We start from the raw sequence: 13,081 nt of genomic DNA, 5'->3' as shown, positions 1-13,081 counted from the left end.
GGTGCTCATGGCGCTTCAAGGAAAATAAACACAAAACACAACAACAATAGAAAACAAACAAGAATAGAATTTGAATTCTCCTGAATAAACACAATATTAAACTGTTAATGGGAGATTAAGTAAGTTTTCAACTGGGACTTGAATGTTTCTGTTTTCCAGCATATTTTTCAGAAAGGTGGTAAGCTGATTGTATGACATATAAATTTATCTTTATTATTTCTTCCTTTTGGCAAGAGTTCCCCCATCAAAAAGCAAAATTTAGGATTAATCGAGGAGAGTGCGCCAGCGCACCCTTTCCCTAGTTACAGACGCTGTTGTTAACTTAAGGAATCGGTGGAGCTCCACCATTACGAGCGCAATAATGGCAATCATCCGTCAGACGTCTGTGTAGGAGGAGGACACACAAAAACAGAAAATGTTGGAAAAACTCCTCCAAAAAAGCGGATTTATCAGTCTATGGAGAGGGAGATGTGTGAGGTCCCAAGGGGGGCACTCAACCACAAATGTGGTAGGTATGTGCCACAGGCATGACAAAAAAACGGGGGCTTTAGAATGGGCTTATTGAACCTTGAACCTAAAAAGGAGGGTCCTCGTAACGCCGGGCTTCGTAACTACAAATGTTTGTGAAAACAGAGGTCCTTGGAAAGGTTTGCCTATGTGTGAGTGCGGATGCATCCTGAAGCAACGGGCATACGTGCATGCAGCTAGCCCGGCTGCATGGGCGCTTGGTGCGCTCGCGCACAGACGATGGTTCAAGGTCAGACAGCACTCTTGCACGCCACCTTTAACCCAAAATGCAGCTCATTGTAGTGGATTAATGCAGCCGGAAAAGAGAAAAATGTGCGAAGCTTTGCATGTTTGCTTTGCCTTTGGATCAGATTTTTTCATCTTTTTCTTGATATTGGAATCATCCTAGTATAGCTTCTGTATGAGCTGCCACAGGGATTACTACATCAAGTATCAAGTATGGCTTTCTTTGTTCTTTTGGCATGCCATTATCCTGCCTGGTTATGTCACCAGTCCATTCACTGCCATTTATTTCGTCAGTGGTGATGACTTCTTTCCGCTCCCATTGACTTTGTACACAACGAATGCACACACACCAACACACAAGAGAAGAAGAGAGGTGACTAACAACAAAAAGTTCATGGCATGCGTTGTGCCTTGGAACAAAAATTTGAGTGTAAAAATGGGGGTTCGTTCCGCGGCACAGATCTTATCGCAAATAGCGTCTGTTGCGTGAGGGCGTCTGTCATCGCAGACGATCACGGGATGCGAAAGGGCAAGGGGGCAACTGCGGAATCGGCTTTCGGGAAGCCATACAACGCCATATGTTTTGTGCAGTGTCACTCAAAATCCATGCTTGTTTTTAAGTCTGATTTCTTTGTATTTAAATTATTTTGGATACTTGAATGTGGATTTATAGAACAATCTTTGTATCATGATTGCCCAGTGAAAGTATGAACTCAATACTCACCGTATTTTCGAAGTTTTCTGGGGCTAAACTTGGGAAGATTTTGTGGGAAAAGTGAGATGGTGATTGCAGGTCAATGCCGATCGACTTTAGAAAAGAGCACGTCGGTGATCCGAATTAGATAACATATTTTTCCATTAAAGAATATTCATGAGAATCATAATGTAGACCATATATCTCCATATAAATTTAGCTATATAGTTTTTATTTTGGGGCAAATATAGTCCTCTTTTGCAACTCGTGCTCTTTAGTTTGATCATACAAGCTCTATATAGAGGGTGAGACAAATCTATAATTAAGGACATATAAAATAATAGGCCTATGATCGACATGCAGAATAAAGATTAAATAAATCTCTGAATTTGAAACATTTTATGATCCCGTATAGACCCTATCCCTATTTTGTCTGAAACTTAGCAGATGATGGATATTTAATTCATATAAATGATACATATTCCATTCTTTTGATAAAAAAATCTTATTTCAGCATTTACATCTTCAATTTATTTCGTCGCATTCAGTCACTTCTCTTACAGATCACAGACACCTTCCTCATTAATTTCTTTTTTCTTTTTATAGCTTATTTTTCTCTCAATATATTTTCATCTATTCTCATTTTTTTTTTCTATTTTATTCAACAGATGTTCTTTTTATATTTATTGTTTCATGTAGTTTTGATGTTAAATTTCTCTTTATTAATGTATCGTAGTGCATGTCCTTTTTTAGTGAAGACCCAATCAAATATATGTAAACAATATCATGTTGAATACTGTGTAACTTGCAATGGCACAATAGATGTATGTACATCGACGGATTTACCACTCTGTCAGACGTGTTTCTTATGTAAATACTATAAATTCCCTTTTCAAGACTTAACAGATGATGAATTCATTGAGATCAGTACCAATAAAATGAAAAAAGATGTAGTGCATGAATTACAAAACCTGAATGAAATATTTTTTTGAAAGAAATAATGACACTTGTGAAAAATTTGGAAAGAATTATCAAGACGTCTCAAATGATATGTTTAGTAATTTATTTGAATGCAAGTATTACTAGTATACTGAAAATGAATTCAAATCTGTGACCCAAGCAACTGAAAATAATTTTAGTATATTACACTTCAATTCTTGCAGTCTTAGTAAAAATTTTAGCTCTATATCTGATTATCTACATTCCCTCTCTCTAAGTTTTACAGTCTATGGCTTTTCGGAGACATGGATTAATGGTGACAATCAAAATTCATTTTCTATTAATGGTTATTCATTTCTACACTCAGAAAGAAGAAAAGGAAGAGGAGGTGGAGTTGGCCTTCTAATTTTGAATACAGTTAATTTTAATATAAGATATAACATATTACCTGCTTCCGATGACTATGAGTCACTTTTTATAGAGATACATGTACCAAGAGGTAAACATATTATTGTCGGCATTAATCCATGAATATTATGATTCATCCAGTAATCTTGAAATAACAGTCAAAAATTGAATCATCTACTGGAATTTGTTGAAAATTGAAAGTATTAACTTACAATTCTCTGTCGTCGCGACGTTTCACCAACCGCTGTTGGCTTCATCAGGCGAATGAACGCCAATCACGTCTTTCCAAGTGACTTCGCGCCAGAGTCAGCCGACCGTAGCGTCACTTGGTTCCCCAGGGGCGGAAAGAGTGGAGAAGCCAACATTGAATCGGAGAGGTGGTTTGCGGTTCCAGCTGTCACACGCCTGGGACCGAATCCTACAGGAAGTTCAAAGCCGTCTCTCACGGGATTAACTTCCGCCCCTGGGGAACCAAGTGACGCTACGGTCGGCTGACTCTGGCGCGAAGTCACTTGGAAAGACGTGATTGGCGTTCATTCGCCTGATGAAGCCAACAGCGGTTGGTGAAACGTCGCGACGACAGAGAATTGTAAGTTAATACTTTCAATTTTCAACAAATTCCAGTAGATGATTCAATTTTTGACTGTTATTGTCGGCATTGTTTATAGAAAACCCCAGTCAAGTATTAAGAATTTTATTGAAACATTTGATAATTGTCTGAAAACTTTAAGCTATGAAAATAAGCTTGTGTACATAATGGGAGACTACAATGTGAATTTATTATTGGATAGTCAACAATATGTTAATGATTTTTTAATATATTATATGCCTCGTCATTCTTGCCATTAATTGATAAACCTACTAGAATAACAGAAAACAGTGCTACGCTTATAGATAACATTTTTACAAATAATTTTTCTTCAAAAATTTCATCTGGTGTATTTTTTACTGATATTACTGACCACTAACCAATATTTCAGATAACAGCATATCAAAATATAAATCATGTGAATAATAGAAACATTCATAAATATATCATTAATGATCAAAAGATTGACTGTTTTATACAAGATCTTAATAATACAGTCTGGGTGGATGTGTATAGCTGTTCTTATGCTGATATTGCCTATCAATGCTTCCTTGAAAAATTTGTTTCTAATTATGATAAAAACTTTTTAATAAAATGTAATTCGCATAAAAAACATGGAATTCTCAAAAAGCCTTGGATGACTACAAAAGTCTTAAAAATAGTAAATAAAAAGAACAGAATGTATAAATTATATTGTAATCATCCTTCAAATAAAAATAAAATGAACTATTATAAATGTCGAAATAGTGTTAAAAAATGCATAAAAGAAGTCAAAAGATCTTATTATTTCAATGAATTCAATAAACATAAAGGTAACATGAGAAAAACTTGGAATGTTATTCAAAATATTCTTGGTAAATTTAAAAACAAAACACCTGCTAGTTTCAGTGTAAATGGACATGATATATGTGATAATAAAGATATTTCTAATTCTTTTAATAACTTTTTCATAAATATCGACCCATCTTTGTCTAATACTGTTCCAGCTAAAGGTAGTGAACTTTATCAGTCGTTTTTACCAACTCCATGTGTAAATACATTGTATTTTAAGCCTGTTACTGAAAATGAATTGATTAATATTGTGAGTGGAATTAAGAAGAGTAAAAGCACTGGTGTTGATAATATAAGCTCTATTTTTATTAAGAAAGTTATATTTTACATTGTTAAACCCTTACTTTATATTTTCAATCTTTCTCTTTCAACTGGGGTAGTTCCTATAAAACTTAGAGTAGCAAAAGTAATTCCAGTGTATAAGAAAGGAGACAACCGAAATATATTGAATTACAGACCTATCTCTATTCTACCATTCTTCTCAAAGATATTAGAAAAGATTGTATTTACACATGTTAATGATTTTCTTGATAAAAATGCAATTTTAAGTTCATGTCAATATGGATTTCGGAAAAATAGATCAACTGAAATGGCATTAATTGATTTGCATAATTATTTGATTTCCTGTATTGCAAAAAAAAATCACACAATAGGAGTATTTTTAGACTTAAGCAAGGCTTTTGACACAATTGATCATAGTATAATGCTTTATAAACTGAAAAATTATGGATTTCATGGTCTTATTTTAAACTGGTTTGAGAATTATTTAACAAACAGAGGTCAAATGGTATATTTTAATGATGTTAATTCAAGATCAATGAAAATTCTTTGTGGAGTACCACAAGGCTCAGTTCTAGGTCCGCTTCTTTTTCTACTTTATATAAATGATCTCTCCAACTGTTCATCTTTTCTCAAATTTGTAATTTTTGCCGATGATACAAATATTTTGATTAGTCACCATGACATTATAAATTTACAGCTTATGCTTCGAAGTGAAATGATAAATGTATCTAAATGGTTTAATTCAAATAAGCTATCTATAAATGTAGAAAAATCTGTTTACATGTATTTCAACAATTCTAAAAATAATAGTCATGTGGATAATCTGCTAGTTCAGATCAATGGACTTGATTTAAACCATGTTACTTCTACCAAGTTTTTAGGCATGATCATTGATCAAAATTTGACTTGGGATAGCCAAATTCTTGCCGGAACTAAAAGGACTTCAAAAAATATTGGTATCATCGGCAAACTACGTTTTCTCTTACCTAGGAATATTCTTATTTTGTTGTATAATACACTTGTCTTGCCTTATTTAAGTTATGGAAACATTGTCTGGGGAAATACATATCCATCAAAGTTAGACAAACTTCTAAAACTGCAAAAGAGAGTAGTTAGATACTGTACTTTATCTGATATTCATGCCCACTCTAAACCTTTGTTTCTCAAATTGAATGTACTTGATATATATAAGCTTAATAAATTTCTAATAGGATTAATCCTTTTCAGACATGTAAACACATCTTTACCTGAAAATATTCAATCATTATTATCATTCAATAATGAAATCCATAATTACAATACTCGTCATAAAGATAAATTTCATATATTCAGATGTACTAAAACAATTGTTTCATTTACTTTTAAACATACTGCACCCCTTATTTGGAATGCACTTCCTCAAGAGATACGTCAAACTAAAAATTTCAATTGTTATAAAAGGAAATTAAAGTCATATCTGTTAAAGTTAACACATAACTAATCCCTATTCATAGACTTTTTCATACAATGAAAATTCAACTTTTTACTCCCTCTTCACTTCACTTTATGTTTATTTTGTAAAATTCCTTATTTTTGTATTGTTTTTATAATTATTTACCTTAAACTATCCATTGCAACAATGTTTAATTCCAGTTTGGGACACAGCCTTGACAAGTTCAAGTCTCTTTTGAACTTTTGCAGTGACCCGATTCCATTTGATTTATTTCTGTATATGTGAAATCAATACCATATCTGTGTTTTTGTATTGTATTTAAATGTAAATCTTGTAAATTTGTATGTATATGTAAATCTTGTAAGTTTGTATTATGAATTGTATCTTTTTATCGAATGGAATGAAATCTTGAAGCTATTCATTATTTTGTCTAAGCATGCCCCTAATAAAACTTCAGAATGTCCGACCACGATCCTGAATAATATGCAATAATATTATGTAGCCTATCTGTGGAGAGAAAAAGAAAACACAGCTCGGTTTTTAGGCCAACTCTGAATAAAATCATGATTGAGATAATTATTTATGAAACATGTATTCTTGACTTTCGAATGATATTACAAAAATATATAAATGGTCAATTCCAGCCAAATGTTGCATTTTTCCATTTTCAAAAATTTCTTTTCGGAGCAATTTTGTTTATACTGTTTATAAGTATACAGTTTAAGGTTTACAAAAACACACTTATATTTACTATACCCTCATTCATTCATAAAATACGCAATGTACACTCTGTTGCATTGTGGTACTAAGATTTCATAGAAAATGTACAACTTTCACCCATCCTTGGCTCCTGGCAAGCAAAGGGTGCTGATGAAAAATCCCACTGTCCATGTGACCTCCAAGCAATAATTTACCATTAGCTGTATTGTTTTACACGCTGCAGTGAAACTATGAGGCACAAAATACATTTCAAGGTGTGTATGTTTGATGTCCCATAAGTCACAGTTTTGAGCATTAAGTTTCCCTCATATGCTGCCATAGACTCCTGGAGACAAGTATTGGACTTTTTTATCTACCATAGTACATGCTTGCATCAATAAATCAATCTGCATCTGTATTGGACTTGAAATAGCTATACTGGGGGGACATACATTTCAGTCCCATAAGTCACATGTCCCATAAGTCACATATACAGTTCGTAAACCATGCCACCTTTAAGCTGTCCATGACAGCAAAGAGAGAGACAAGAATGCTTAAAAGCTGGAGAACAGTATGCTGACTGTCAGAAAAAACAGTCTGAATATCAAAGGCAGTGCATTGAACAACAAAAAATAAGTTTGCACTGTGTGCCCAGTCCAGAAAGAAGGAGAAAACTGAATATGATCGCTAAAATGCAAAGCTGAGTGCAGGTAAATTGGGTTTGTTTCACCCTAGCTTTTAGTCATTTTTTAGGTCCAGATCATTCTCTTGGTTTTCTTGTCCCCTTAGAGTATGCATCAACTGTTTTACATATGATGTGAACTTGGTATATACACGTAGTTCCATGGAAACTATTAAAACCTACATGTATGTAAATGTCCCATCAGTCACAAATTTTGTAGTTGAGCGACCCTCTGGATCCTGTCAAAATAAGAGCACCAGTCCTCAGATGCATTTAAGGCTACCATGAGCAGAGCTATTAAAGCCCCTGTAAATGCCAAAAAATTGTTCAGAAGCTTGCAATCAAGTTTTCTCAGAATCATTCCTGCCGCCTGAGAATAGAAAGGAACATGCGCATTTAAGGAGGACCGAAGTGTGATGTCACAATGTCATGAACAACGAATCGGCCGGTTCTAAACCTAGTCGCAGCTGCATGATCGTCTTACACATTTGTATTTGCAAAAATAATGATTTGTGTTGTCCTTGGTTGTTACCATCATTCTGATAGTCGTAAAAGGGCACTGGTTCATAAAGCTTTTTGTAACTTAAGAGCGACTTTAAGAACGACCGATGATCCTTGTGGTAAATGTCATCATAAATTGGCAATGTTTTAGCATATAAGAAAGGATCACTAGTCATTCTGAAAAGTTGCTCCTAACTTACAACAGCTTTATGAAATGGCCCCAGGTTATTTTGTTTAGAACCAGGCCGCCATTACACCATGACAACTAACATCACTTTGGTACTCAATAAATGATGATGTCCTTACAGGCATTCAGAATTTCTATGAAAGAGATGACATATCAACCCAAGCAGCTGGCAAAAAAAGAAGTTGTGATAGGGTGCATCCCCATGGTATATTTTTTAACCAACATTTTTTGTATTGCCTGAAGTGTATAGTTAATGAATCTTGATGTTCCCTTTGTCAAATCGTGTCCCATGGGGTTCCAAATTGGCAATTTTGGCGGCCATCTTGGATTTTTCATGAAAATCAATTATTTTCATATTTTTTGCACAGACAATGGTAAATCTTCCATGTAAATGAATACACTTTTTACTATACAAGTATACATGTACATGCAGTTTAGATAGTAGAAAGCGATTGCAACTGTTTTCTAGACAGTCCAGTTAATGAATTTTTTAAAAAGAATTTATGCCAAAATTTTAATATTTTTTGTCAAAAATTTGCCTGTGCACTGATATCCATCTGTTTTATTATAAACATCAACAGCTAATGAAAAATATGAGCATTTGACACAAAAGAGAGTATATTAACAAGAATATTGATTTACTTCATGGCAGCATTAATGTCTTAATTTCTCACATGTAATACACTGTAAAGGTCATTTTCTTACCATACTGTATGAGACAGATAGAGAAAAGCAACATTTATTTGTCCCATCTGTAACAAATATGTCCTATCATTATGTCCCATCAGTCACAATTGAAAGTGTGTACATTCTTTCTAATTGTTCATTTTTCATCTGTTTGCTAAATATTTATGATTGTAATTGTTTATTGATTATTTTGTACTTATTTGATTACAGTTCTTAAAACTTGATGACAAGTTAGGAAGCTTTTTTTTGGTTAATGTTCCCTTTATATAAATGAAGTGCGTGAAAAGATGTTTCTGCCCTTTGTTGAATTTATTTCTGACACAATGGCATGAATTATTAAAGGTGTCATCTTATTAGGGAATATTTATTCATGCTGAAATTAAGTTTGACTTAAAAAGTCATCGAGAGGAAATGTTAATTTCATGAAATGAGATAGGGTCCCATCAGTCACATTCACTTGTCCCATAAGTCACACACGATTGCACACAACTACAGAAACAAATGAAATGAATCAAGTCCAATTCAAGTACTGTTAGTGAGCCCTATCACTAGTTAATCTCCAAGCCCAAATCTAAAAACATTGTCATAAAACTGAGATAGATATGGCACTTTGAACAAAAGAGCCCAATTTGTGTGGTCCATCGATGTCCCATAAGTCACAATGACATTTCTGAATATCTAGCACCCTATGCAACCAAGCTGAAAGCATACATTTTTGTATATAGTAAGTTTAAGTATTCTTCTTACAGTTTAATAAAGTAAATCCATGTTTGTGCAGCTACTATTTCAGATATGCACCTCAGTTATGTGGAAAAAAGTATCAAATGTCCCATAAGTCACAATGGAATTGACCAAATAGAATAAAGTAATCAAATCTACTGCAGAATTTGTTTTATTGATCATTTTATTATTGCTTGGAATTCGGGTAATGTTGTAACCCGCACCCGTTGCGGTACGGGTTAACCTGCCGGTATGCCTCCGATCGCGGGTTGCGGGCCGGGCCGAGTTCATTCTCAAACCCGCAGACCGTCATGCGAAAAAAGGGAGAATAAACGACGCATGATAAAAACATTCACAGTGAAAATTGAGTTAAGATCATGTGCTTCTTACGTGGCAGATTCTTTTAGAGACGTAGATATTTCCTTTTAAAAATGCCGGCGTGTTTTTGTCTTGTGAATAGTGAAGAGGACTGAGTCTGAGACAGTTCAACATGAGAAATACATCGAGTTGCTCTCTTTCAAAGGACCAGCGCCAGTGCGTGCATGCAGCGCAGTCAAAAGCAACCGCATGGGCCAATGAAACTCGATGTTGAGTTTCCCGTCCCATTTTTTCCAGCTCATAATGAGGAACCGATTTCATTATTCATTATTTTTCAGAAGATGAAAGTTTGACCTTTTGTAACCTTTTAACGCACTTTATTCTGTGGAACTTGAAGCCAGGGAAAAATTAATCATTTTTGGGGGGGCTCCATTTTCATTTTTTTTGCAATATTTCAGGGGCTCTTTTCAAATGCTACGTTTTTGTATTTTGAGGAATACCTGTTCACTTATTAAATTAATTATTACTTGTTGTTTAATATTGTATGATTTTTAAAGTTTTTTTCATGCCTAGAATCTTGGCTGTGGGTGTGTTTGTGAGGGTGAGACTGTGAGTTGAACTTGATATAAATGAATTTAATATCTAATTTTTACTCCATCTAATTCCAGTACTTGGCCATGTAATAAAGGCCCACATACCCTTACTTTTCCTGAAGTTCTTTGAAAACGCAGATCTCCACGAAAATTGTATTTCTCTATGGGGGAGTCTAAATTTGGTGAGAATGAACTCATTAATAACTTAAATATACATGACAATGAAGAAATCATCAAACTTCATTGGCAGTTTTGAAAAATATACCCGAAATATAAACTCTGTCTGAAGCAGAAAATCACCATCATTGAGGCCTTTACAGAGCGAATTGTCCCCCAGAGCTCTGGCAGAGAGACAGAGCTCAGACTAGCTAGCACAAGCGCCAATGCGTACGTGGGTGAGTCTCCCGTCGGCCTTGTAACAGATTGAGCTTTGATGATTTTTTTGTCTGATATTTAACTCATCCCCTGGAAAAATAAAACAAATGATTTTAAGTTATAATTACCAAATAAGATAAGTTATTTTGGATGAGTACTAGGCCGTATGATAACTCACCAACGCGAGGTTACTAGACTTTGGGATTTATTGAGGTAGCTCAACCATACCTCGAGCGATGTTCGTGCAGGCTCCACCACTTCTACGGTTGTTGAGTGGAGCCTGCACGAACATCCCTCGAGGTATGGTTGAGCATGCAGCGTCATTCCATTCACAAAAAAAGAAAGAAAGAAAAGATTTGCAGGTATTTACAAGATATACAAGTAATTGTCTTACTGAAAAGCTTATATTAATGTTTTAAATCAGTTTTGAATCTAGATATCCAAATAGTTTATTTTCAGAATTTGATTTTCAAACGCGGGCCAAATTTCATAACGCGGGCGACGGGAAACTGAACATCGAGTTTTAGCGGCCATATTATCGAATGAAATACAAAAACAGAAGGAAATAATATAGAGATAAACGAGAAGAAAAAAATGACTGTATCATTATCCAGGTATTTATTGCAATTTTGATTATTTTATAGACGAGGTCCCATAGAATTGAATATTGTAATTATGATTGTTGTGAGTCGCAGTGTCGACCGACCTGGACTGAAAAACAACATTGCCGTCTGCCGATCCTTGCTGGGCAGCCTGGGCTAGCTAGCGCGCTGAGCTGCGGCTCGCTAGCTCCGATCCGAGGCGTTAATTGCGTAATGCTTTCAATTTCGAGATCAGAGCGGACCCATTTCGTGGTACAAAGTCACCCAAAAAACATTTTCTCTCCGGAATAAAAGGCGAATTTGCAAATTGTAAGTAAATTCACTCTAGGCTAGGTAGTAGTAGACATATATTTTCCTGATTTGAGCCTGTATAGTGTGGGGATTGCAGAAATAATGTTTTTCATTTTTCAAAGATAAATTGACTTGCGGGTTAAAACCCGACGGGTCAGCGGGTCCCGCTTGCAAATTATTGGATTATACGGGACGGTACGGTTCGGGTTTTCACTTGCGGGTTACAACATTAAATTCGGGACCAGTTTCCTCTACTGCCTCGCCGACGTACACTGTCCCTGGGCCGAGAGTGCATGCCCACTGTCCGTGCATACGAGCACACTTTGCACAGCAGCTGCACAGCTCAAAATACGCACAGACAGTGCGCAAATATGAAAGAAAATTGCACTTGTCTTCATAAAATCTGTGGTAATTCTTGCAGCTATAGACAGCACATCTATCTCTCCCACCCATGATTAAAAAGAAAAGTGATGTTAGACTCTGGAACAAATGTGACAAGGCGTTTACTGGAAGTTAGCAAAATGTTGGCTGCGGGCACTCATTCAATGAACAAGGTGTGGCAATGTGTGGCAAAATAAGGGTGGCAATGTTTGGCTTATTTTTCTCTTTTCCTTTGGGGCAAACGCTTGATTTTTATACACTGACAGTTTCCATTACACCTATTATTCATAAAACTTGACTCTTATTTAAATTTGATTCTTTAAATCATTTTTTTCTTAATTAAAAATAGAGATCAAAAAATGAAAATTTTCTTGCCATATAACTTTCCACCAATAGAGGGCGTACAAAAAAATATGCCCAAAATTCAAGTTTTTGAGCGCTCTGGTGAATACAAAAATTATTCCCAAGTTACTAATGAAAAATAGATTGCAACTGTATGGAAATTAGTAATTTTGGTCACAAAAGTGATATTTTAATGATTTTTCAAAGTGTGTGCTCTGTAAACATTGGCATACCATAGTCCTGTAGATTCCCCACAGGCAGGGTGGTAGCAGTGAACAAGTAGCTGCGGGCGTCAATCGTATTTTGAATCTTTGATACATACACTAATCGTACACTTCACTCTTAAGTGTCAGCTGCTTGCGCTCGCATGGTCGCATCCGGACAATAGTGGCGCTATTGCCCCCTTTGCGATCCCATGATCCTTTGCGTGAATCTATTTGCGATAAGGTCTATAGATCTATACTGAGAGACCTCACCCCCACCCCCCCCCCCTGAGGTCTCTCCATAAAGGCATAAAGAGACCCACACCTAAATATATGAGTGGGACTGATATGAATTAGTAGGAACAAAAACTGGACTAGTTGCATTATTTCATGAAATGAAAGTGAATTAATGAATTATACAGATAAGCATACCTTATTCCAGTGCTAATACTCCACAAATAATTTGTCTTATTATTGTAATTCGTAAATATATTCGGTTTTCCTCGCAGGATAACACACAGTTCCTGTACTGTAGTGTAGTTATTGAACCTATCAATCTTAATTCAGATGTC

The 13,081-nt window shown here is 35.3% G+C and overlaps 1 protein-coding gene across 2 annotated transcripts in view; it reads right to left on the bottom strand.

The window, feature by feature from the left end:
• LOC121424560 (COBW domain-containing protein 1-like) overlaps positions 1-13,081 on the bottom strand; it is a 40,919-nt gene extending 27,838 nt beyond the window's left edge. Inside the window, exon 1 of one of the 2 annotated variants that reach the window (XM_041620287.1) lies at positions 12,942-13,081. The gene's annotated coding sequence lies outside the window, so the exon portion shown is untranslated. The remainder of the gene's footprint in view (positions 1-12,941) is intronic. The other variant, XM_041620289.1, reaches the window with a different exon arrangement.

This window comes from Lytechinus variegatus, chromosome 11 (assembly GCF_018143015.1).
Source record: "Lytechinus variegatus isolate NC3 chromosome 11, Lvar_3.0, whole genome shotgun sequence".
Classification (NCBI taxonomy): Eukaryota; Metazoa; Echinodermata; class Echinoidea; order Temnopleuroida; family Toxopneustidae; genus Lytechinus; species Lytechinus variegatus.
The sequence above is the reverse complement of the archived record's forward strand: the minus strand, read 5'-3'. Positions and strand labels throughout refer to the sequence as shown.